The following is a 27,522-nucleotide window of genomic DNA, read 5'->3' as shown; positions in this document are numbered from 1 at the left end:
GTGTGTGTTGCTAGGGAGACGGACTGCGTTCACTACGAAAGCCCGGTCCGCTCGCAGAAGGCGCTCCAGCTCTCATGTCTCTCTCCTCCCAGTAATCTCGGAGGAAGCAGCAGCGAGTTGTGAACTGAGCAATCATGCACGAGCATTCTCATGCCGACACATATTGTGCAAGCTTTATTGATTTGCCAGCGTGTGTTACTCGCGAGGATCAGATGCACTCGTTACACGAGCGGCTTTAATCCTCCCTGGCAGATCAGAGCGAAGCACTGTTACATCTATTACTGACGGCTTTGCTTTCGTGTATGCGTCGCTTATGCCGCGCTCACAGAGGCGAGCTGCTTTCATTATTAATAGTATGGACATGTTCGCTCGCGGGAGTCGCCCCGCCTCCCCCTTCTCACGTTTCTCTTCTCTCAGTTACCTCGGAGAAAGAAACGGTGAATGCGCGATCAGACTTAAGTGACGTAACGCCGGCAAAGCCCCGCGTTCGTCACTCTGTGCAGTCTTTGATCAGTGTTATGTGAGGATCTGCGCCTCTCGCCTTATCGAGCGGCTCTATCCTTCTGAGCAAATCGGAGCAGAAAGCTGTCACCTATGATTCTATATTGCTGACAGCTTCATATTTCAGTGCGCCTCTCGCCTGGGCCACGCCCACGCTGAGGTTGCATGCTCTGAGACAGACAGCTCTCTCTGCGAGTGTTTACGTCTGGATCTGCTTTGCTCACAGCTCGATTTCTCAATGAAGACGGCCCCGCCCCTCCCTCGTCTGCTACGAGCAGAACTGAGAGGATGTGCGCAGCGTTTTAAACTACCTATATGTTAATACAAAGATCATCATTACTCCTCTTTTTGAGCGGTTTGATCTTTTTAGGTGGATTAAATGAGAATGCTGTCACTGATCATTACTGACAGCTTCAAATTGGATGCGTCTGGGCCATGCCCACGCTGAGGCTGCGCTTGTTGAGACGATGAGTGTTATATCTCGCTGGCGGCTCGTTTTCTCAGTGGAAAATGTTGTGACCCCTGGGCCCTTTCTGACAGCGTCCTCACAACCTGCCATTGTCATAACGGTCAGTTGCTCGAACCAATGCAACCCCTTGCCACGCGGGCCGAGGCCTGGCAAGCCATCCCCGGAGTGTCAAGTGGGTTCTGGGCATAATAGAACGAGGTTACACACGTCAGTTCGCTTGAAGACCACCACGCTTCAGCGGGGTCTCCACCTCAGTTCACAGCAAAGACGTAGAAGTTTTGCGTACGGAGGTGAGGAATTTGTTGGCAAAGGTGCCGTAGATACGGTTCCCCCAACACAGAGCGAGTCAGGCTTCTACAGCCGTTTCTTCCTCGTTCCAAAGAAGGATGGCAGTCTAAGACCCATCCTCGACCTCAGACGTCTGAATCGCGCCCTCATGAGACGGCCGTTCAGAATGCTTACGCTAAAGCAGATCCTCTCGCAGATATGCACAGAGGACTGTTTTTGCTCACTGGATCTGAAAGATGCATACTTCCATATCCAGATTGCCCCCCGTCACAGGCAATTCTTGAGATTCGCCTTCGAGGTATTGGCTTATCAATATACAGTCCTTCTGTTCGGACTGTCCTTAGCTCCCCGCACGTTTACGAAGTGCATGGACGCAGCGCTTTTCCCCCCTGAGACAGATGGGAATCCGCGTCTCGAATTACCTCGACGACTGGCTCATCCTGGCCCAGTCGGAGGACGAGCTAATACACCACAGATCCATAATCCTCAGCCACTTAGTGTGCCTAGGACTCAGGGTCAATTTTGCCAAGAGCGTGCTGTCTCCCAGCCAACGTATTTCATTCCTGGGAGCAGTTTTCGACTCAACCCGAATGGAGTTGCGCCGCAACGAGCCCAGGCTATTTGCAGGCTCGCGGCCTCCTTCAAAGTCGGAGCCCTTCGCCCTCTCAAGGCTTTTCAGAAGATGCTCGGCCTGATGGCCTCGGCATCCCCAGTACTTCAGTTGGGCCTGCTTCAAATGCGCCCTCTGCAGTTCTGGCTGAAACCAAAGGTTCCTCCTCAAGCCTGGCGTCTAGGACGCCTACGTATCAAGGTAGATCAGGCCTGTGTCACAGCTCTGATTCCTTGGAAGAACTCTCAATGGATGGAACAGGGCGTTCCCCTGGACATGGTATTCAGAAGGAAAGTGGTCTCGACAGATGCCTCCAACTCAGGTTGGGGGGCACTGTGCGACAGCCAGCCTGCATTCGACCAATGGTCGAAAGCAGAGAGTCGCCTTCACATCAACTGCCTAGGAATGCTAGCAGTGTGTTTAGGCCTCCACACCCTTCTGCCGGTCTTAAAGGGACACCACGTCTTAGTCCGCTCGGACAGTATGACAGTGGTGTCTTACATAAATCACCAGGGAGGTCTTTCGTCGAGACATCTATCACGTTAGTGAAACGTCTCCTAAAGTGGGCTCAACTGCACTTCCGCTCGTTGAGAGCAACACATGTGCCAGGCAGGCTGAACCAGGGAGCAGACATGCTGTCTCGGAGCAACGTCTCCTCAGACGAGTGGATGCTTCACCCCCAAATGGTTCAGGAAATATGGGCGGTCTTCGGGAAGGTGCAAGTAGATCTTTTCGCCTCAGAAGACAATTATCACTGCCCAATCTATTTTTCAAAGGAACAGGATGTATTGGCCCGCGAGTGGCCCAATCTCCTTTTGTATGCGTTTCCCCCGACTGCCCTGGTACCACGGGTCATAAGGCGAGTCAGGGAGCAGAAGCTCAAAGTCCTGTTAGTGGCCCCATTCTGGCAGAACCAGCATTGGTTTCCAGATCTTCCTCGGCTGCTTTCAACAGCGCCGTGGCCCATTCCACTGAGACGAGATCTCTTAACACAGGCAAACAGAACGCTATGGCACCCCCCACCGGAATTGTGGGCGCTGCACGTATGGTCTCTCGACGGGAGCCTACAAGTCTCCCTGAGGCCGTTTTGAGCACTATCTCTCAAGCCAGAGTACCCTCTACAAGGCGGCTCTATGATCTTAAGTGGTCTGTCTTTTCCGCCTGGTGTTCCACCCGCGGTGCAGATCCGAATTTATGCGACATATCAGTGATATTGTCCTTCCTTCAGGAGCTATTGGACAAGGGAAGATCTCCCTCCACGCTCAAGGTCTATGTGACATCCATAGCGGCATTCCATTACCTTATAAATGGTCAATCTGTGGGAAAGAACGATCTGGTCGTTCGTTTCTTGAAGGGGTCAAGAAGGCTTAACCCCCCCTTCGCCCCATCACAGTCCCTTCTTGGGACCTACCCACGGTGCTGAGGGCTCTGAGAAGCCCTCCCTTTGAGCCGCTTCAGTCCACTGACCTTCGCCCTCTAACGCTGAAAACTGCCCTGCTCTTAGCATTGGCATCAGTCAAACGTATGGGTGAACTACAGGCGCTCTTTGTGAGCCCCATATGCTTGGAATTCGGGCTAAATGACTCTAAAGTCATCCTGAAGCCAAGACGTGGTTATGTACCTAAAGTCTCTCGACGCCATTCAGAGACCAAATTATTTCCCTCTTGGCTCTTCCTCCTTCGGAGCAAGACCAGGATTTTAATCCCCTCTGCCCCGTTAGGGCATTGAGGTGTTATGTAGAGCGTTCTGCTTCCTTTAGGCAGTCAGAACAGCTGTTTGTGTGTTTCGGTGGCCGCGCCAAGGGGTCTTCGGTCACGAAACAGGTTATCCAAATGGATAGTAGAAGCCATCATGCTGGCTTACTCTTCTTTGGGCCTACAATGTCCCATGGGGGTAAGAGCCCATTCGACTAGAGGCATCGCCTCGTCCTGGGCCTGGTCTAGTGGCGTTTCCATAGCAGAAATTTGTGCGGCGGCCGGCTGGGCCTCGCCGTCCACATTTGCTAGATTTTATAATCTGGACGTCCCGGTCTTACAGACTCGGGTGCTTCTGCATAATGGGATAACTGTTACCAGTAATAAATGTTATGTGGTACGCTTTGGCCTCAGTGGAGCTCCAAACTGCACTTAAATCCCTGGAACGGATGTTTATCACGTTATCTTGATTAAACAGATTGGCCCATACTAGCCCTTCAGTGCTAGGGCCATGTCAGTCGTTCCTCTACCATAGCAACGGCGGGATTGTACTGGTTCCCCATAGCGTCTTCGACGCAGTACGAGTGAAAGTATCGAAAGGGAACGTACTCGGTTACTTTCGTAACCTCGGTTCCCTGAGATACGGGAACGAGTACTGCGTTGCTGGCCGTGCTATGTAGCTGCACGACTCAGTCGTCGCTTCAGTCGAAGTACCTGAGATCCTATGGCTAAATGCACGCTTATATAGCCAGATACTCCGCCCCTTTTGGCGCGATCGGGCGCGAATCATCGCCATAGGCTCGTGCAGCTCCGCTGCCGAGCCATTGGTTCGTCTTTTTATCACTGCACGAACCAATGGCCGTGCAGTTACACTGCGTTATTGAAATGCTTCAGTCTCAGGAGAAAAGGAGCTTTTCCCATAGCGTCTTCGACGCAGTACTCGTTCCCGTATCTCAGGGAACCGAGGTTACGAAAGTAACCGAGTACGTTTTTTCATGCACCTATCAAGTTTGAGATTTTGGGCTTTTTGGTTTTTCAGAAAGCGTTTTTTTCAGTGGAAAAAAAACATCCAAAAACACTGTTAAGTGTTTCTTTTATAGCACTTTATCTATTTGTGTCAATAGATTTCAATTACAATTCATATTTTTAAAGGACGTTTTCTCAAAATGAGTTTTTTTCTCCTACACTGAGCCATAAATCTCCACTTCAGTGGCACTTACACACCAAACTTAAAATTTTTATTCCTGTCTGTATTGTGAAGGTTTTTACAGATGGATTTGTTTATATATAATTAGCTTGATTTTATACATTTTATTCCCCCAAAAAATCTGTTTCCTGTCTGTTCTACGTTTTTCTGAATTATGTCGTGACAAAATGAGATACCCAAAATGCCCTCTGTAAAAACTTTTGACTCTAATATGTCAAAAAAAATTTAAACAAGAACTTTGAAACTGACTTCATCCAATGTTTAGATTTTTGTATGCAAACTAGCATTAAATAATGCCTCATTTGCATATTAAAACCTAACATTTTAGGAAAAATTGTAATACAAAAAATGTTTGCAATTATCAATGTAATCAATCAACTGAGTAAATAAGGTGATAACTATTAGTTAATTTTTTCACCCTGTTCACTTGCAGTGTCTCATCTTAAAACACTCACATAAATTATACATTATTATTATTATTATTATGCATTACCAACATAAATCATGTAAGTGTAGTTTGCACCATGCATATGCTGTACATATCAAACTTGGATATGACAAATCAGTACAAGATACTGTTAATGCATATAATTATTTTGGAAAAGCTTGTGTGTATACTGTTTAAACAGCATGTGCTTCTGTTGCAAGAGAATTACTATAACTGATTTTAGTTAAAAGCCGACTAAAACCATTTTTGTAGAAATTGACATTGTGCCGCAAATGCTGTACTGTGTTCCTCCTTTGTTGTGAGGATTGTGCGTGACACTATCTTTCAAACAGCTTTATTCCCTCAATGGCATGTGTCTGTTGTGTGTGAGTTTATCCAGGTTTCCTTTGATACCCATTAACACACACACATACACACACACACACACACACACACACACACACACACACACACACACACACACACACACACACAGACAGAGTCTAAACTCCATTACCTGCAGGAATGTGACCTGGTCAGATCATGAAAGCTTCTAAGATCAACAGCCCGAGTGTTTAAGAACAGCAGACCGACTCCATCTTCCATCTTTACTATGAAACTTCCAAACACTTCCACAGTGCAGCATCACTGATGACTGAATTCAGCGTAGGCGAGTGTAAAAGACAATCACATGAGAATCTGAAGGAAAAGAACAAAAAATAGACCGTGGTTAAATCACCAGTCCAGGCATAGTCGCTATTCTTTGTCTAAAGCACAGTTCAGACTATAACATCTGATTGGATAAGAGCCTAAATCCATTAAAACATTAGTTAAATCTAAAATAACATGCTCCTAACAGGCATGGATCATAATAAGTTATAATTATGAATGTAGGATGCTCAATTTAATGTATGCACATTTCATGGCCAATGCACATGATGCAATTCAAGCTTGGAGTATATTTAGCATTCTTGTGCTGTCACATTCAAATGCAGAAACCAGCAACATAATTGACCATTCTTTAATAAAATTCTATATAATGCATGGAAAATGTGAACAATTGCAGTCAATATTCACAAATACAACTCACTGGATACTGATTTGCTTATGACCCGAACTCAGATGTTTTACTTTTTGAAACTGTGGCTTCCGAAACTACACGCAAATAAACATTTGACTAAAACTAAAAAAAGCTTTGGTAAAGCAATTTGTTTAATAAAAAAACTTACACTGTAAGAATTTTTTTTTTTCAAATGTAAGCAAATTAAGGGGTGATTATAATCTTTTTTTTTAAGTATATAAGCTGTGAACAACAAAAGATCATGATATTTATGTTTAATTATCAAGACAATCATCACAAATGAATAACTTTTATAAATGTCGAAGCTTAAATACAACTGGCAGAAGTAAAACCTACAAACTTTATTAAAGGCATTTAATCGAAATCATTAAAACTACCCATTGATTTTTAGGACAATGGAAACATAAGGGCTAAAATGTGAACTAATTTCTGTGTTTTGTCCTACAAAAATATATAATCCCTGCAGCACTCTATTCATTAATGCAATCAGTACTGTTAATTTGGCACAAAAACAATGAGGATCTCAATAAAGGTGATGACATTAAACTAAATAGAATAAAACTGGAACACAAAACTCATGTTAACCTATGCATTAATATTTTGATACCCCAAAGGAAACTTAAAATGCCATGCATGGACTCTTTAAATCAATTTTAAACAGGTTCATTGCAAATCACCCATCCAAATTATTCAAATGAACCTGAATTGCAATGCAGCACAACAATAAGTGGCAAAGAAGCATCATTATGCCATACAGTATTTGTTTTTAATGTTTGTGACATGTTTCTACACTAATTTATTATTATTATTTTTTCAGTCTACCATTATTTAGATGACAAACAACTGAGCTACAGGAAAATTAACAGATAAAAATGGCACACAAATTAAAGATAGACCCTGCTCAATTAAATTATATCTATAATGGCTGTTTTGATTAAAATGAAATGTGAAAATTAATAAAAAGTGTCAGTTCGTGAAATTACATTTCGATCTGCGTATGTTACATCAGATTGCTTTTTACCTTGTTTTTTTAGAGCGATGAGCATTTTAACCAATCACAGGTTTCTGTTTATGTTTTGAACGCGATAGCCAATCAGAGGTGTTTAGATTAGTCTTTGCTTAGTCATTTGTCATCGCAAGTTTTAAATGCATATGCTTACTTACTGAATTCTGCGAGCTTGCAAATTCTCTCATCATAAACAAAACAGGAGTTTTGGCATCACTTGCACTAGACTAGACTAATGTATAGAAGCCTGTTTCCACCACTGAATAAAAAATTAAAAAGTAAAAAAAGAAGGAAATTGTGATTTTTTTTCCTCACAATTCTGAAACCATTTTCTCGCAATTTACAATTCACAATTCTCTTTTCTCAGAATTGTGTCATTCACATACATTCGCAAGTCAGAATTATGAGAAATTAAGTCAGAATTGCAAGAAAAATAAACTCAGCCAATTCTAAGGAATGAAGAAATTAGATATGAACTCACAATTCTGACTTTTTCCCCCCAGAATTGTGAGATATTAACTCAATACAAGTTACAATTCTGAGAAAAAAAGTCAGAATTGCTAGACATAAACTCACAATTCTGACTTTTTTCTTGCAATTGTGAGTTTACATTTCTCAGAATTGCATGACACAAACTTGCAGTTCTGACCTTTTTTCTCAGAATTGTGTGACATCTATACTGGCAATTAGTTTATATCTTACAATTCTGAGATATAAACTCACAGTTGTGAGAATAAGTCAAAATTGAGAGTTTATATCTCACAATTCTGACTTTTTTCCTCAGAATTGTGAGATATAAACATGCAAAGATTATGCACCCATCAGGTGTGAGTGTTTGTGGTAAATTGTTGTATTCCCCAATTGTAAGTCGCTTTGGATAAAAGCGTCTGCTAAATGAATAAATGTAAATGTAAAATGTAAATGTAAAGATTATGAGAAATTAAGTCGCAATTCTGAGAGATAAGGTCTTTTTCTTGCATTTGTGAATTTACATTTCTCAGAATTGCTGATTCAAACTCGCAATTCTGACTTTTTTTCTCAAAATTGCATGATATAAACTCACAGTTGTGAGAAAAGGTCAGAATTGAGAGTTTATATATCACAATTCTGGTGGGGAAAAAGTCAGAATTGTGAGTTCATATCTTGTTTCTTCATTTCTCAGAATTGCCTGAATTTATGTCTTGCAATTCGGACGTTATTTCTCAGAATTATCTGAAATATAATAAAAAAAAGTCAGAATTGTGAGTTTACATCTCACAATTCAGACTATAAATTGCAATTACAAGTATATATTACACAATTCTGACTTTTTTTCTCAGAATTGCAATGTTATTTCTCAAAATTATCTGAAATATAATGAAAAAAGTCAGAAGTCACAATTCTGACTTTATAACTTGCAATTGCAAGTTTATTTCTCACAATTATGAGAAAAAGTCAGAATTGCAAGATGTAAATGACGTAAATGTATATTTCTTGGAATTGCGACTTTATTTCTCAGAATTCTCAGAAATATCTTGCAATTTTGAGAAAAAAAGTCAGAATTGTGAGTTTATATCTCACAATTCTGACTATAAATCGCAATTACAAGTATATATTATGCATTTCTGAATTAATTTCTCAGAATTGCGACTTTATTTCTCAGAATTCTCAGAAATATCTTGCGATTCTGAGAAAAAAGTCAGAATTGGGTGTTTATATCTCGCAGTTCTGATTATAAATCGCAATTACAAGTATATATTATGTAGATTATGTATATTATGGAGATGTAAACTCGCAATTGCGAGAAAAAGTCAGAATTGCGAGTTTATATATTATTCCTTAATTTCTCAGAATATGTGACATGACCATTTTTTTCAGAATTGATGATGTATAATTTGACCCTTATGACTGATTTAGTGGTCCAGGGTCACATATGGTAAATACTGACATCACACAATCTAACAATGGCCGGCTTTTATTTTATATAGCACCTATTAGGTGTGAGTGTTTGTGGTCTCTATGGTCGTACAGCACTCTATAGTCACAGAGAGAGAGAGAGAGAGAGAGAGAGAGGGAGATGGAGAGGTGACGGAGGGACGGAGCGGTGCGGGGGAGGGTGCAGCTGCCGGCTGGGATTAGATACCTGAATCCAATCTTGAGGAGCAGTGGGTTCCAGCCGCGCTAAAGTGTTTTCAGGAGAATTTCTCATGTTCCCCCGCTAGCTGATTACTTCCAGATTTTAGTTCTGCTTCAGCGAAGATGAGCTGCGCGCCGTACTTTTTGTCAGCCGTGGTTAAGATGCGGTTTGACACACGAGCCGTCCGGAGATGTGCTGTATAATCACGGTTAAAGGAGGAAAAGAGCAGGAGAGCCACCAGCCAATCATCATATGAAAATAGACGTGACATTAAATCATAAAACGCTAGACTATACATGTGGATGTACGCGAGTGTGTGCTTTGATGTGAAATTGCGTGTAAAAGTGATGCATGTTATTTTTTTTGCAGGGTGAACTATGAGCGAGTCACTCGCAGGTCGATCCTGAAGAGCGTAAACACGTGGTCTGTACCCATTTATTTCAGTTAGAATTGGTGTCTTTTTGAGGCGGGAAAATCTGTTTGTCCAACAAATGACAGACAGCCAAGGAAACCTGTTCGAAAACACTCATTATTTTTGGTGTCATTTTCTGTCTGGTGACACTAGAGGTGCCAAAATCAACAAAGGGGTTATCAAGAAAAGCACCGCTTGGTATTGCTAATACCTGATCAAACCCAAACCCTAAATATTACATGTTGGCAAGTGACTCCTGCACCATACAGACACAAATGACCCCTCAAACCATGCATCTTATGGAGGAGATGTATAATGTTACCTGTCAGTAAGCGATCAGACTTACTTAATGTTTTTAAAAACTACAAATCTTTTGAAGGTCTATGGGCCAGATACAAAAAATGATAGATGTATCCACCTTTCTCCTCCACGTGGAAGAAAGCCTATGGCTGAGACTTCTGGTTCATTTTGCCGCTAAAGGGAAATAATGAGAAGAATAACAACGTGGAGTAAACAGTAAAACTGTTTGCACTACAAACCAGTGTGCTCATAATTAATATACTACTACTACTACTACTACTAATAATAATAATAATAATAATATAAAGACACAATTTGCAATATCAAGCAGCAAAACCAGCAGAAGCCTGAAGCCAGACCCCTAAAATTTAAAAATGGTCATGCCCACTCTTTCAAGAAGAAAAAGGTGGATAGATAGAAAGAATTAATGAATGACAGAAAGACAAAACAATACACAGCATGAAAGAGATAGATAGATGATGGTTAGAATGGTAGATAGAAAGAAATAATGATAATTAGATAAAATTACAGAATTATGGACAGAACAATAATTAAAACGATAAAACGATAACAATAAAAAGACCAACAAAACAAAATAAAAAATTGAGAATTTTTATAAAAAAAATTACAAATGTTTATAAAAAATCAGAATGACAGAGTGACAGAATGACAGAAAGAACGATAGATAGAACAATAGATAGAAAGAGCGATAGAACAAACAATAGAATGATAGAACGATAGATAGATAGAAAGTCAGATTGATAGATAGAACAATAGAACAGAATGACAGACAGAAAGATAGTTAGAACGATAGATAGAAAGAACTACAGAATGATTGACAGAAGGATAGAACGATAGAACGATAGATAGAATGATAGAACGATAGATACATAGAACGATAGATAGATAGAACTACAGAATGATCTATAGAACAATCGATAGAACGATAGATACATAGAACGATAGATAGAACTACAGAATGACAGAATGATCTATAGAACAATCGATAGAACGATAGATAGAACGATAGAACGATAGATAGAACGATAGATAGAACGATAGAACGATAGATAGATAGAACTACAGAATGATCTATAGAACAATCGATAGAACGATAGATACATAGAACGATAGATAGATAGAACTACAGAATGACAGAATGATCTATAGAACAATCGATAGAACGATAGATAGAACGATAGAACGATAGATAGATAGAACAATAGATAGAACGATAGATAGATAGAACGATAGATAGAACGATAGATAGAACGATAGATAGATAGATAGAACTACAGAATGATCTATAGAACAATCGATAGAACGATAGATACATAGAACGATAGATAGATAGAACTACAGAATGACAGAATGATCTATAGAACAATCGATAGAACGATAGATAGAACGATAGAACGATAGAACAATAGATAGATAGATAGATAGATAGATAGATAGATAGATAGATAGATAGATAGATAGATAGATAGATAGATAGATAGATAGATAGATAGATAGATAGATAGATAGATAGATAGACAGACAGACATAGAGAGAATGACGAAAAAATAGAACAAGTGATAGAACAATAGATTTATAATATCAAAAGATGATTACAGACATGAAAATTGGATGGATGGATAAAACAATAGAATGAGTGATAGAACATTAATTTATAATGTGATCAAAAGATGATCACAGTATGAAAACTGGATGAATTGGTAGATAAAACAATAGATAAAAAGAGTGATAGAATGATATAATATCAAACAATGTTTACAGATATGAAAATTGGATTGATGGATAAAATGAAAGAACTGGTAATAGAATAATAGATTCATAATATCAAAAAATGATTACAGATAGAATGATAGAACAATAGAATGAAAGAACAATAGATCTGAGATGTAAAAATGAAAGAATGACAGAAGTCAGAACAATAGAATGACAGAACGATAGATAGAATGATAGATAATAGATGGTGGAATGATGGATGGATAGTTGGATGGATGGAATTTTAGAAGGACAGAATGAAAGAACGATAGAATGAAAGAATGATAGAATGAAAAAATGATAGAAATCAAAATGAAAGAACAAACAATAGATGGGTAGATAGATAGATGATAGAGTGACAGAATGACAGAAAGAACAACAGAATGATAATGTAGATAATGATAGAACAATAGATAGAAAGAACTACAGAATGATAGCTAGAACATGGATGGATGGATGGATGGATGGATGGAGCTCTGAGCAGATTCTAAGGTGATGCTAGTGTGTTCAGGGCTGTTACTAGGGTGTTGCTATGTGTTTACAGACAGCATGATAGACAGACATCTAATCAGTCAAAAAAAGCACATCAAGCCAATTTTAAAGATTTAGAGTGAAGTTTCGAGTCTCAGATAAATGTTTAAACAGAATAACAGTATGTTGGCTTTGACAAGCTAACATAATAACAAAAGCCTTTCCATCTTCAGCGGCACTCATTTGATTTGCATTCCAAACAAAATTACATTAAACAGCAATTAAAGATTCATCATACAAACATCAGATGTCAAAAACAGCAAAAAAAAATTACCAGTACCAAAACAGAAACATCTTGCTTAAACTTCTGAGACAGCGGCGGCTAAAACTGTCATGAGGGAGTTGAATCAAAGAGAATGAGCCGTGTCTATTTCTGATGCGACGGGACTAGCGAGCGCTCGTCTTCTGCAAACATACTCTGTTCTTTCTACTCTTTGTTTTAAACTAATGTCAGTTCTGCTCTTTTTACTTCTACTCATTAACCTTGCTTGTTCTTCCAACTACACAGGCTTCTTACGGCACCTCCTCAGACTCCTGTAAGGCTCCGCGTCTCTCCTGGGACTCACGCGGAACGGAGAGGTTGGTTAATCATATACCCTTAAGCTCTGTGAATTTATCTGCCAAGAGTTTTTTCTTATTCTCAGTTTCTTTCTTTCATTTGCTCGCTTTGTTTTCTTTTGACATTTTTTGTTAATATTATTATTTCATTACTGTTACTTTCTTTGACACACGTCCTGAGCTCATCAAAGCACTTTATTCTTCACTTTATCTGAGACAAAACTGAGAAATTGTGTTTAAAGTGGCCAGAATAAGTATTTAGGTCATGAACACAATGCAGTACATTTTTATGCCCACACATTTTATGCCTTAAAATATGGAATAAAAATTTAAGAAAGGAAATGTTAGTGAGTTTTATCAAAATATCACAAACAAGTCATGTATTCTTGGGAATATTATTTTTGTAATGGATTATTAATTAATAGATTTTATTCAATATCACTTTCTACCCTATTATTCTTATGGAAACATTTCTAACTACCGTAGAGTTTCGTAATGATCCGTAAGTTTTGCAATGATCACCATTGATGGTTTAATCAGTTCTGTGATGTTTTTTGGTACTGGTTGCACTTCTTCTTATTGTTTTGTTTGATAAAAATATACACATTCAATGTATAATTTTAAAAGATGATTAAAATATGAACTTATTCACACTTATTCCTACAAATATTGGATGGATGGATGGATGGATGGATGGATGGAATGAAGGATTTTTATCTGTCCATGGATGGTGGATGGATAAAAGATCAATAGATGATTACAGAAATGAAAATTGAATGGATGGATTTGTAGAAAACCATATATAGAACAAATGATAGAATGATAGATTTATAATATCAAAATATTATTAGAATAGACCAAATGATAGATTCAATTCATTAAAAGATTATTAAAAATACGAAAATTGCATGGATGAATGGAAAGAACAACAGAATGCTATAAGGAAATGGTAGAATAATAGAACAAACAATAGAAGTAAAGATAAAATGAAGGACAGACAGAATGATAGATTAGATGGATAATATGGATGGATGGATGGATGGAAACCTACCTTCAAAGCTACAGTACGGTGTAAAAATGCTGTAAAATGAGGAGGATGCTGTCAAAAATAATGCCATAAATAGATTTTCTTTATCAATGAACTATTAACTACTAAATCAACATTTGGTGTGACCAACCTTTGCATTTAAAGCAGCTTTTGGCCTAGGTGCATTAGCATAGTTTTTCAGGTAGCTTTGCAGGTAGGTCTCTTGAAGCATCTTATAACAAAAATATCACTGGACACTGGATTATTACAATTAATGGCAAAATTAATGTTTAGAAATGTAAATTAATATTTCCTACTGACACACTACAGCAAAAGATAGAAATAACTAAGTTAAAACCATTTTTAGTTATGATAATTTTAGCCACCACTGTAGAATAGTAGAACGAATAGATTTATAATATGTAAAGGTGATTAAAAATATGATATGAGCTTCAATGTGTCATCCTTGTGTGAGCTAATTGTCAATGCTTCACTGAGCAATCAGCAACCTTAGCTGAAAAATGACCAAAAATGGCCTTTTGGTCAAAATTATGGTTTATTAGTTTATATATCTAGTTTTTCCCCGCTTTTTAAAGCCATTTCAGAAAAATACATAAATATCGGGATATATATTTTATATAATACTGCCAAAAGTACTGAAATATAATTATTTTAAACTATCAGCCAGTCCTACACTAAGCACAGAAACGCTTCCTTTAAAATGAGCAGCTGTATGTTCTGCTCTCGGTGTGTATTTGAGAAAAGAGATTGAGTCCATCTCTGGCGTTGTCCATCTCAGGAGATGGCTGTGCAATCTCAATAATTCAGCAGTGGAATTGCTACACTGTGTAAACACAGCAGAAGACAAGCCGAGCAGCACATCCTCTCTGTTTCTACACCTTCATCACATCACAGCTTATGCTCAATATAATCCACACAATGTGCTCAAGGCTGCCAATCGGAAGGAATTTAATGATTCTGCTTCTGGTTCCTCAGCGATACTTTTACGATTCTCTTAGTACTTTTAGTACCACCAAGATCCTTTCAAATGAATCTTAATTAGGCTAAATGCCATGTTTAATTTGATGTGAATGATAACGAGGCAATGAGGGATAGATGTATTGTCCTTCAGTCTTCAACTGACGGCACCGATCCACTAGATGGCAACACTCACAGATGGGCTCCTGTTTTCAAGAACTGTTTGAAGATGATGTTTGAAACTGTCAATAAAAACAACAAAAGACAAAAGCCACAAAACAAAGCAGGCTTAATGTGTTAGGTGACCAAGATTTTTAACAACTGGTTTTATCTGAATTTTTGGTCTACACTGTAAAAAAAATGGTTTAAAAAGTTGTTTCAACTTAAAATAATTTGCTACCCCACTGACTTAATTTTTTTTAGTTCAGTCAACTTGAAATGTTAGGTTATTAAATGTTAATTTAAGTGAAAACTGGAATATTTTAGTTGACTAAACTAAACATTTTAAGTCGGCCAGGTAAACAAATTATTTTGAGTTGAACTACTTCTTTTTTATGTTATTATTTTTTTTTTTTTTTTCAATGTACATTTTTTATGTTTTATTAACTAAATGATGGCACTGAACAAACTGAAGTCATATTCCTCCCATGAAAACATAATTACACTTATATTGATCTTATATAGTCACTTATTTAAGTTATTAAATAACTTATTTAACTCAAGATTTTGAAACTCACTGGTTCAAAAAGTTGTTTCAACTTAAAATAATTTGTTACACCGTTGACTTAAAATTTTAGTTTAGTCAACTTGAAATTTTAAGTTACTTAAAGCAACAACTGGAATATTTTAGTTGACCAAACTAAAAATTTTAAGTCTGATGGGTAACAAATTATTTTAAGTTCAAACAACCTTTTTTTTTTTACATTGCTGATGCATATTGCTATATTTCCTATATTTTTCCACGGAAATAACATTCCTGAACTTAAAAAACATTTTGGAAAATTAAACTGTGTAAAATTCAACGTGTACTAATGTACAAATTCAAAATGTCAAAAAAAAGAGTAAATAAGTAAACTAATAACTCATAAGTTTGAGATTGATGGATAAAAAAATAAAATAAAATAAAATACATTTAAAAAAGGCAAATATATGTTTTAAAGTGTGACTGGAATAAATACATTTATGCCAAAATGTATTATTAAGGGGCAAGAAAATACATTTTTGTTGACACAATTTTAGAGAAAAACAAAATCATTCTTAAAAAAACATATTTTGAACATATTTAGTGTCACGCGGGTGTGCAGGACGAGACGAGACGATAGACGAGATTTACAATCAACAATAAATTTAATAGAAATCTCCAAGATGAACAAGGCAGGAACAGGCAGGAACACAGAGGGCTTTCACACACATCCAGGAAACGTTAAAGACCGACAAAAGACTAAACTCAAAGACAGACTTATAAAGGGTAACTCATTATCAAACACAGGTGACACAGATGACTAATAATTACAAGGACAGGTGCAACAGATGACGGTGACGAGGGCTAAACCAAATGATAACAAAATGACAGGGGGAGACAATGGGTGAAACCAATGACAGACAGGGTTGTGACATCACGCCCCCCTCCGGAAAGGCGCGTCCTCGCGCCGTGGAAGAAACGAGAGGGGCGGAAAAACAGAGTACATAAGGGAGGAGGCTTGGGCGGAGGACGGTACCCCTGGAGGGGGACAACAAACAAAGTCATGAGAGTCCAGGGGGGCGACGAAGGTGGGAGGAGCCAGGGAGGAAACAGGAGGGACCTGAAGCAGGAGGAACTGACCCAGACCACAGCCATGATGACGGCCCACTGTGGAGCCGACGGAGGGAGGAACCATGGTGGAGGAAGGCGTGCCGACTCCATGGGGCCGGCCGACAGAGGCGGAGCAGATGGCGGAGGAGCCCGAGGCGGAGACGGAGAGCCGATGATCCGGGGTGACGCCGAGGATCCGGAGGGCCAAGGTGGAACAGGCTCTGGCGCCCGAGGCGGAGGCGGAGTCCCGGAGATCCACGGCGGAGCCGGAGCGACAGAGGATGGAGGCTGTGCCCGCAGGAAGGAGGAGTCCCAAGGAGCCGGTGGGACGGCGCGACGAGGCACAGCCGGAGGAGCAGAGTCCTGAGGAGCCGATGGGGTGACGACTGACCAGAGCGGAGCCGGAAAGACGATGGAGCCCGGTGGAGCTGGTGGATCGACGGGCGACGGTGGAGAGGAGGGCGTCGAGAGCCGTGGTGGAACCGCGGGGTCGAAGGGCCGAGGCGGAGTCCAGGACTCGGAGGCTGGAGGCGGAGCTGAGGAATCCTCCAGCCGAGACGCCGATGGAAGCTGGCAGTCCCGCGGCGAGCCCACTGCACAGGTGGATGACTGAGGGTGAGCAGGGGGACTGACAGGTGATAGCGGAGATTCTGGAAGGCTGGGCGAAATCAGCGATGACTCTGGACGACTGGACGGAACCAGCGGAGATTCAGGACGGCTGGACGGGACCAGCGGAGACTCAGGATGGCTGGACGGGACCAGCGGAGACTCAGGCATAGGCAGAAGAGGGCGGGTGGGTGGGAAGTTCAGGCAGGCCAGTGGTTCTGTGGAAAAGTCTATTAAGTCCCCAGAGTGTTGCTCATTCTCACCCCCAGTGGTGGTGCAGTGGGCAGGGCTCTCTGTAGCCCTCTCTTGCTCCACGTCATACTCCACCGTCGCGGATGTAGCAGTCGGCTCTCGCACCTGGTCCGATGGGTCCGGCTCTGGCTCTGTCGCTCTCGGCTCGGGCTCTCCATCGTCGGTGGGCTCGGGCTGCAACTCCGCTTGTCGGGGTGATGTTGGGCTGGGTTCTGGGTCTGGAGTGGGGCTGGTGTCATCCTTCGCGGTCAACGAAGCTCTGCTGGACACCAGCACCCACTCGATGTAGTCGGCGAGGCTCTCTCGAGGACCCTCCCCGGACAGCTGCCTCTGGATGTTATCATTAAGTCCCACGCGGTAGAACGTGCATAGGCAACTGTCCGGGTAGTGCGTAAACGGGGCGAGGAATATAAAGTCTCTGGTGTGGTCCTCGAGAGAGCGGTTCCCCTGCTTCAGGAGGAGGATGAGGACGGCGGGATCATTCATGACGGGGGAAAAAAAAATAAACTAAACACTGATACAAAAAAAACGGAAAATAAACGCAGGGGAAGACGCCGTGAATTTTTTTGGGTCGGTCTTTCTGTCACGCGGGTGTGCAGGACGAGACGAGACGATAGACGAGATTTACAATCAACAATAAATTTAATAGAAATCTCCAAGATGAACAAGGCAGGAACAGGCAGGAACACAGAGGGCTTTCACACACATCCAGGAAACGTTAAAGACCGACAAAAGACTAAACTCAAAGACAGACTTATAAAGGGTAACTCATTATCAAACACAGGTGACACAGATGACTAATAATTACAAGGACAGGTGCAACAGATGACGGTGACGAGGGCTAAACCAAATGATAACAAAATGACAGGGGGAGACAATGGGTGAAACCAATGACAGACAGGGTTGTGACATCTAGACTGAAAAAAATAATAAATTAGTAACCAAAATTTACATTGATGCAGATTAGTTGAGACTGATGCTGCGTAAAATAAAATAAAATAAATAAATAAAAATACTTTTTGTAAAGCTTGACTTAAGTAAACACATTTATGCTAAAATATATTATTAAGGGGCAAGAAAATACATTTTTGTTAATACAATTTAAAAAAAACAATCTTTTTTTTAAACATATTTTGGACAATTTAAGTATATTTAGACTGAAAAAGGGGGGACCATTTATAAATTAGTAACAAAAACTTTTGTAAATATATTTTAAGTGTATTATCAATATATGAATATATAATACTTATATATATTTTCACAGCTAGAATTGCTAACAGAACCTGATGTCATGAAAATTCTGGGAGAAAAAAATATTACAACATTCCATTGCTGTTTCTATATGGTAATTAAAAAAAATATAGATATATAAAAAGTAAAATACATGTTGTACATGACTTAAGAAAATATGTTACAAACTGAAAAAAATACATTGTTTAAAACCTTTAAATTCAAAAAAAAAAAAAAAAAAAACTACTTCAAAGGCCAAGGAAATAACATTTCTAAACTTAAAAAAAAGAAAATGATTTTTTTTTTTTTAAATTCAATGTACAAATTCAAAATGTTTTAAAACAAAAAGTGAATAACAAGTAAACCATTATCTCGTGAGTTTGAAATTAATGCACAATTCTTTCTGCATAAAAAAATAAAAAAATAAAAAATAAATACATAAAAATAAAAGTTGTAAAGCTTGACTTAAATAAATACATTTATGCCAAAATATATTATTAAGGGGCAAAAAAAAATACATTGTTGTTAATACAACTTTAGAAAAATTCATTTTTTAAAAACATATTTTAAACATTTTGAGTATATTTACATATACTAAATATAAATAAATTAGTAACAAAAATGTATATTTTAAAAAACTGTATTAGCAATATATAAATATATAATACATATACAATATTATTATATTGATATATATTTTTTACTGCTAGAACGGCTAACAGAGCCAGATGTCATAAAAATTCTAAGAAGAAAAAATATTAAAAATCCCATTCCTGATGTTGTATTCATTATTATATCTGCTAAGATTGTTCCGCCAAAGATGTGCACAACTGATAGATTCCTGTATCAAAACCATCATTTGCCATGGTGATTAACTCATCAAGCTGTTACTATAGTAACAATACGGCAACAGTGGGGTGCAGTCATTACAATTAACCCCCTTCACATTGTCTGTTCTCGTTTAATATCTTCGACCATGTAACCCATATAGAATTATCAAGGTAGCACAGAAAAAGAAAAGAAAAAATCTCTTGGGGTTAGTGATTTTTTTCCAGATTTTTTAATGATTTCACAGGCCAAACTCAAAAAGTATTTGAGCTGGTGCAATTATTAGAGTCAGGCCACACTTTGGAGACGGCACGCACACTATTTTGAATAAAGTCGAGCTAAAGAGCCAACACAGTGGCGATGCTGATACTTGCTCTTGTCATTAGGGCTTTAATTAGAGCTCTCACCAGAAACAGTCTGTCTCCATTCACGCTCCCTGAAGGAATACACCACCAGCTCTCATTGTGGGCATTAAATGTGCCGTCACTGAACATGTTTTCCTCGCTGTTTATTCAATTTCTCATCCGAGTAAAGCGATTAGCGGCTCTCTGAATGACATTTACAGCCCGTGCTGTGTTTGTTGCGTAGGATTTGTGTGAACTGTTAAACAGAAGCGGTTTAATTGAAGGACAGACACTGTTTAAACAAAGAAAATTAACAGCTTGGATCTTAAACACTACTGGGATTCCTCTGATGCTCATCAGGTTTGTTTGTTTGGCTGTTGTTTTCACAGCACACATAACATGTATGCGTGATACTTAAATCAACCACTTAAAGGAACAGGACATCCAAATATAAAAGCTTTTCCATGATTTACTCTCCCTCACTTTGTTCCAACCCTGTAAAACAAGGGGAAGTAAAACAACATTTTTACCACACACCTGAACTTAATTTTCCAATCTTAAAGGAGAAGTTCACTTGCAGAACAAAAATTCAACCCATTGTTATCCAAGATGTTCATGTCTTTCTTTCTTCAGTCATAAAGAAATTGTGTTTTTTGAGGAAAAAATGTCAGGAATTTTCTCCACCTGGTCTCATGACAAAAATGTACCTAGGGGCACTTTTTTGCGAGATGTGAAATATGTACCAATAAGTACATATGTGACACTGGACCACAAAACCAGTCATAAGGTTAAATTTGACAAAACTGAGATTTATACAATGTTTGGCTGAGATACATCTATTTGAAATCAGATATCTGAGGATGCAAAAAAATCTAAAAGACTGAGAAAATCACCTTTAAAGTTGTCCAAATTAGGTTCTTAACAATGCATATTACAAATCAAAAATTACATTTTGATATGTTTACAGAAGGAATTTTACAAAAAATCTTCATGGAACATGAACTTTACTTAATTTCTTAATGATTTTTGGCATAAAAGAAAAATCTAAAATTTTGACCCATGCAATGTATTTTTGGCTATTGCTACAAATATACCCCAGCGACTTAAGACTGGTTTTGTGGTCCAGGGTCACATATTACTACGGTTTCCAAAAAAATGAACACTAAAGGCACCTTTTATTCCTGTTTACACAAAGTATGATTTGCAGAGTTTGATCATTTTCGCACAATTACTTGAAGAATATTATATTAGGACTTAAACACTATTTTAATATGCTTGGAGATTTGAAAACTGATGCTTTTGAACGTTAGCATGGCATATCCCAGCTTCACATCTATGGGTTTTCATAGATAGTAGGTTTCTTTGGTAGCTCACGCAGTACAGAGATGTAATTGAGAAGTGAAGAACTCCAGTTCAAATCCCGTGTAACAAACCTACACACAAGGAAGATTCAAATGGCGTCAAAAAATGCATTTTTATATCAGTTTTGCATTTGTTAACATTATCGGGTACACTGTAAAAAGTTTTCACCAGTTTCAACTTAAAAACTTAAGTTTAGCAGCTGCCTTAAGATTTTAAGTTAAATCAACTTAAGTCACAAGTTATATCAACTCATTTTTATTGTAATAAGTTAGAATGACTTGTAGTTTTAAGCTGATTTAACTTAAAATCTTAAGGCAGCTGCTGAACTTAGGTTTTTATGTTAAATATGGTGAAAACTTTTTACAGTGTAGGTTTAGGGTTGGGTTTGGTGTAGGACATATTTTCAACATGATAGAGCATTAACTTTTAGCAACAGTCCTCGGATATTTGAACTCTGAACCGCTGCAATACGTACCTTAAGCAACGTGATAAAAAAACAGCAGTATGTACCTATATCAACGTAATAAATATGTGACAAGGTTCACGTATTGAACCTCGGTTTTAGCGCCACTCAATGGACATTTCTTTTTTAAACTGCCATGAAACATGCAGTAAGATATGTAAAGACGGCGCTGCTAAAAAGCACCCAGAAGTACGTATTGGGTAGAATTTTCTTGACAGTGGACTTTTAAGGTGCCCAGAGTTTTAGCTTCCAAAATGCAGTTTAAATGCGGCTTCAAATGATCCCAAATGCAGCCATAAATGATCCCAGCGGAGGAAGAAGAGTCTTATCTAGCGTAACGATATTTTTTTACAATTTATATACTTTTTAACCTTAAATGCTCGTCTCTTCTTGCTCTGCTTGAACTCTGTTTTTTCCGGTTCAAGACAGTTAGGGTATGTCGAAAAACTCCGATCTTATTTTCTCCTAAACTTAAAAAAAAAAACATCGCTGCAGAAGTTCCGACCCATTGTTTGCACAGTGAACGTCCAAAGATCAAACACTCTTAACAAAAAAGGTAAAAAAGTGATGTAAGGTGATTTTGACGTTGAGGGAGACAATAAGATGGGAGTTTTTTGATACTCTAACTGTCCTGAACTAGAAAAAAAAAAAAAGAGTTCAGGCAGAGCAAGACAAGATGAACATCTGAGGTTAAAAAGTATATAAATTGTAATAAAAACAAACAAAAAAACCTGATTGTTTCACTAGATTTTGGAAGTTCAAACTCGGGGCACCATTGAAGTCTATAAGGAGATTATGTTTCATTACGTTTTTCTCAAAAAAAAAAAAACATTTCTTTATGACTGAAGAAAGAAAGACATGAACATCTTGGATGTCAAGGGGTGAGTACATTATCTGTAAATGCTTCTTCTGGAAGTGAACTTCTCCTTTAAGTCTTGAATGCTTTGGAGTACAAACCTAAGTCTGGTCTCTCTTTTAAACACAACATTTGGAAGATTATTGCTTAAGTGAAAAAAGTTCAAATAATAAACTATAAAAAGTTATTGAAGTTTAGGTTTATTATTATGAGAAATGCACAAAAATAATATTTTTACATTTTATATGAGATATTTTTCCAAAACACATTTTACTCTAAAACTGTGTAAAAATCTAAGCCATAAATCGTAAGTTTCAGTTTAAAAAAATAAATAAATAAATAATAATAACTCAACTGTTTAAAATACTGATAATAACACTGATTTTCCTGTATTTTGAATAAAATAAACAGGCTTGGTGAGCAGAAAAGACTTCTTTAAAAAAAAAATCTTACTGTTTAAAATGTTTGACTGGTAGTGTACATTAAAAAATGCAGTGTATTTAGCCAATTTCCTACATTTAGTCAAATTTAAAAGTATATACATAAAAGGATAATTGAAGTACTCCATAAAACAGTATAGTCTAAGTCATATGATAGCTTTCTATGAGAAACAGATCAAAATGCAATTTGCTAACAAGACACAATTTTTTTTTGTCATATGCAGTTCACTGTGAAGATTCTTCACAATTATATTGTTTCTCGACAGAACAATACCAGCAAATGTGAGGGAGAGTAAATATTGTCAATATTAAACTTAAAGGTCCACTGAAGTGCCTTGAAACACGCAGCGTTATTCTATGTGGTGGCGTACTTTTAACTGAAACAAAAACATATCGCCCAGCCCCGCCCACTAATTTTGAATAGCCAATAGCGTTCCATTAATATCTGCTCGGACAAGAGCCGTTGAGCTCGGTAAAGCCGCATTTGTAAGCTTATGACAGCCACAGACTAATAAATTACCCCACAGATTCAATATGAAACTTGCTAAAACGAAATAGTGATCATAATCATGCTGAGGCTGTGTAATTTAATACACGCCGTCCGCACATATGAGCGCATATGATCTGCTCCGGGTTAATGCGTCTCTGTGTAGGGGGCGGGACATTACGGACTCTAGAGAGCATTTGATTGGACAGAACGTTTGATGAGAAACTGAAGTGCACGGTGATATCATTCAAATCCTCGATTCATATTGGCGGAAGTGACGAGACTGTAAGTTTTGAATGCCCATATCTTGTAAAAGCGAATTTTGTTTTTGTTTTGCAGCATACTAGCTTATAACCTTAAGGATAATATATTCATACTAAAAGCCAAAAAACTTTAATTTTGATTTCAGGGGGACTTTAGGCTGAAAAAGATCCTCTAATTGAAGAATTACCCATATAAATATAAAATATATTTTAATACCAACTCCATTTCCACTCTGGTTATTACTGCTGTAAGGCTGGATGTAGTGAACGTGAAGCTGTGTCCGGGTCACGCAGGTTTTTCCCTTCAAGTCTTCAATCATGTCGAGATGGCGTGGGTCCCCTGGCGGCGCGTCTGCTTTTCGGTTATGCCACATTTAACTGACTCCTCCTGTCTGCTGCCAAGCCGCACCAGCCGCCCGTCCAGCCAGATAAACGCAACACGACAGGTACGGCTGGCTCTCCAAACACCACCCATGTCCTCTGCCTCACCCCACAATCACAAATGCTGTCGATTCGCTTCACTCTTATGGGCAGTCTGAGATACAGAAGCGTTTTCATCTAAATAGACATGTTTTGGTTACATATGACTGATTCTGTCCTGAAGAAGCCCATGACACTGACCAAACAGCATCTGCAGACATTTTTTGGCACTTTATCCAGCTGCTGGTGAACCTGTTGGATTTAGGCACTGATTTTGGTGGAAACTTTGCAGTTATGATAACTGAACGATAATCATGTTATCCAAAATATTTAAAGAATTAATCCTATAGATAGACAAAAATAGATAGAATGATAAAACAATCCACATTATTCTTCAGTGCGGAAGCAAGCCTATGGACAAGACTTACGTAATAATAAGAGGAATAACAACAAGCAGAAAACAGTAACTGTTTGCACTACAAACCAAAAAAAAGCTCCCGCTCTTACAGGAAAAATAAAGCGGATAGATTGCATGAAAAATTAAATGATAGAAAGAACAAAAAAAACGAAGAACAATAGCTAGTATGATGAAACAACAGAACTATAGATAGAATGATAGAATGATGAAACGATAGATTCAATGTCAATGATAGACAGAATGATGAAATTATAGATAAATGCTAATATGATAGAATAATAAACAGAATGATAGAACAGTAAAACAAATAGAGTGATTAAACGATGGAATGATGAACTGATAGAACAATAAAACATAGAACAATGATAAATAAGAACCATGAAACAATAGACAGAACACTCAATAGAGAGCTAGATAGAATGAAAATGATAGATAGAATGAAAAAAAAGATAATAGACAGAACGATAAATAGAATGATGAAACGACAGAATGCAGGATAGAACAATGAAACATTAAAACTACAGGTAGAATGCTAAAATGACAAAACACAAGTACAATACATAGGATACACAGAACAATAGATGGAACAATAAATGGTAGATAGAATGATGAAACGATAGAATGACAGATAAAATAATGAAATGATAGAACAATAGAATGATGACACGATAATAAGATAGAATGATAAAATAATGCATAGAATGATAAAACGATACATAGAATGATAAAACGATAGACTGATGAAACAATAGAACTATAGATAGAATGATGAAATGATAGAATGATAGAATGATGAAACCATAGAACAATAGAATGATGAAACGATAGAAAGATAGAATGCGGAAACGATATACAGAATAAAACGATAGATAGAACTATAAAACGGTAGACAGAATGATGAAACGATAGAACGATAGGATGATGACATAATAGAACGATAGATAGAATAATGAAATGACAAAATACAAATACAGTACATAGAATGATAAAATGATAGAATGAGGAAACGATACAGAACGAAATGATAAAACGATAGAATGAAACAATGATGAAACAATAGAACGACAGAATGATGAAACGGATGAACAATAGAATAAAGAATAAAGGACAGATAGAACAATGAAACAGATAGAATGATGAAACTATAGAATAGATAAAATTATGAAATTATAGAAAGAATGATGAAACGATACATAGAATGATAAAACGACAGAATGATAAAATGATAGAATGATGGAATGATAGAATGCGGAAACAATAAATAAAACAATAAAATGGTAGATATAATGAAACAACAGAACGATAGATAGAATGATGAAATGATAGAAGATAGAATGATGAATTAGAATGACAGAAAGCAGAAATGATACAGAATAAAATGATAAAACAATACCATGGTAGATAGACTGATGAAACAACAGAACGAAAGATAGAATGATGAAACAACAGAACAATAGGATGATGAAATGATAGAATGGCAGAATGATGAAACGATAGAACAAAATATAGAATGATGAAACAATAGAATGATAGATGAAATGACAGAATAATAAAACAGCAGAATGAGAAAACAATACACAAAATGATAAAATTATAGATAGAACAATAAAATGGTAGATAGAATGATGAAATGATTGAGTGATGTAACGATAGAATGAGGAGACGATACACAGAATGATAAAATGATAGAACAATAAAACGGTAGATAGAATGCTGAAACGATAGAATGATAAAATGATAAAACAAAAGAACACTAAAATGATAGAATGATACATAGGATGATAAAACAGATAAAAGGCTAGATATAATAAAAATCAACAGAAACATTAGACTGAAATGATAGATAGATAGATAGATAGATAGATAGATAGATAGATAGATAGATAGATAGATAGATAGATAGATAGATAGATAGATAGATAGATAGATAGATAGATAGATAGATAGATAGATAGATAGATAGATAGATAGATATCTGCAGACCTCATAACGGTTTGTTTATGTAGGTTTTACAGATGAGTAAACTGGTAAATAAGTTCCATATGTTTAGAGATTGCCTTAACGCTCAGCAGCACAGCGTGTGTGTGCTGTTCAAAGAGTGTTAATTATACAGGCAGCTAATAAGTATGTATATGCATAATCGCATAAATCTATAATTACCTAAACAGCGTCTCATTACATGCACGTGGTTAAAATGTAAATAGTGCAGTTCCGCAGAAGGTTAGAGACAATCAACTAAAGATGTTGCATTTAGTTGTTTAAACTCACCAGATGTAAAACAGAAAAGAGCACAAATGTAATTTTACCTGCAATTGAAAAAAATATGCTTCAATACTACAATTTGTATAAACATTGGAATAATAAGATAGATATAGATATAGATATAGATATAGATAGATATAGATATAGATATAGATAGATCAAATTGAATAGGTTGGGTTGCTATGCAGTTGCTGGTGTTGTGGAAGATTGCTACCGGAGCAAAGGATATTCCGTAAATAAATTTCCATGACTTTTCCATGGTGATTTAAGATCTCAGTTATTTCTATGACTTTTGCAGGCCTGTAAATCAGGTTTTCCATGAGTGTGTGTGAGTGTGTGTGTGTAAACTCAGAGATGTGCTATTCTAATGAAAGCGCTTCTACTCAGCACTATGAAACTCAGTGTTGGAACTAATGATGACATTCAGGGCCACTGCGGCCAGGGGTTCTGAGGGAATTTCGACAAAAATGTTCATTTAAAGGTCTAATAATTAAGATATTGATTAATTAGTCCGGCATTGA

The sequence above is a fragment of the Garra rufa genome, chromosome 8, assembly GCF_049309525.1.
Source record: "Garra rufa chromosome 8, GarRuf1.0, whole genome shotgun sequence".
NCBI classification, from domain to species: domain Eukaryota; kingdom Metazoa; phylum Chordata; class Actinopteri; order Cypriniformes; family Cyprinidae; genus Garra; species Garra rufa.
The sequence above is the reverse complement of the archived record's forward strand: the minus strand, read 5'-3'. Positions refer to the sequence as shown.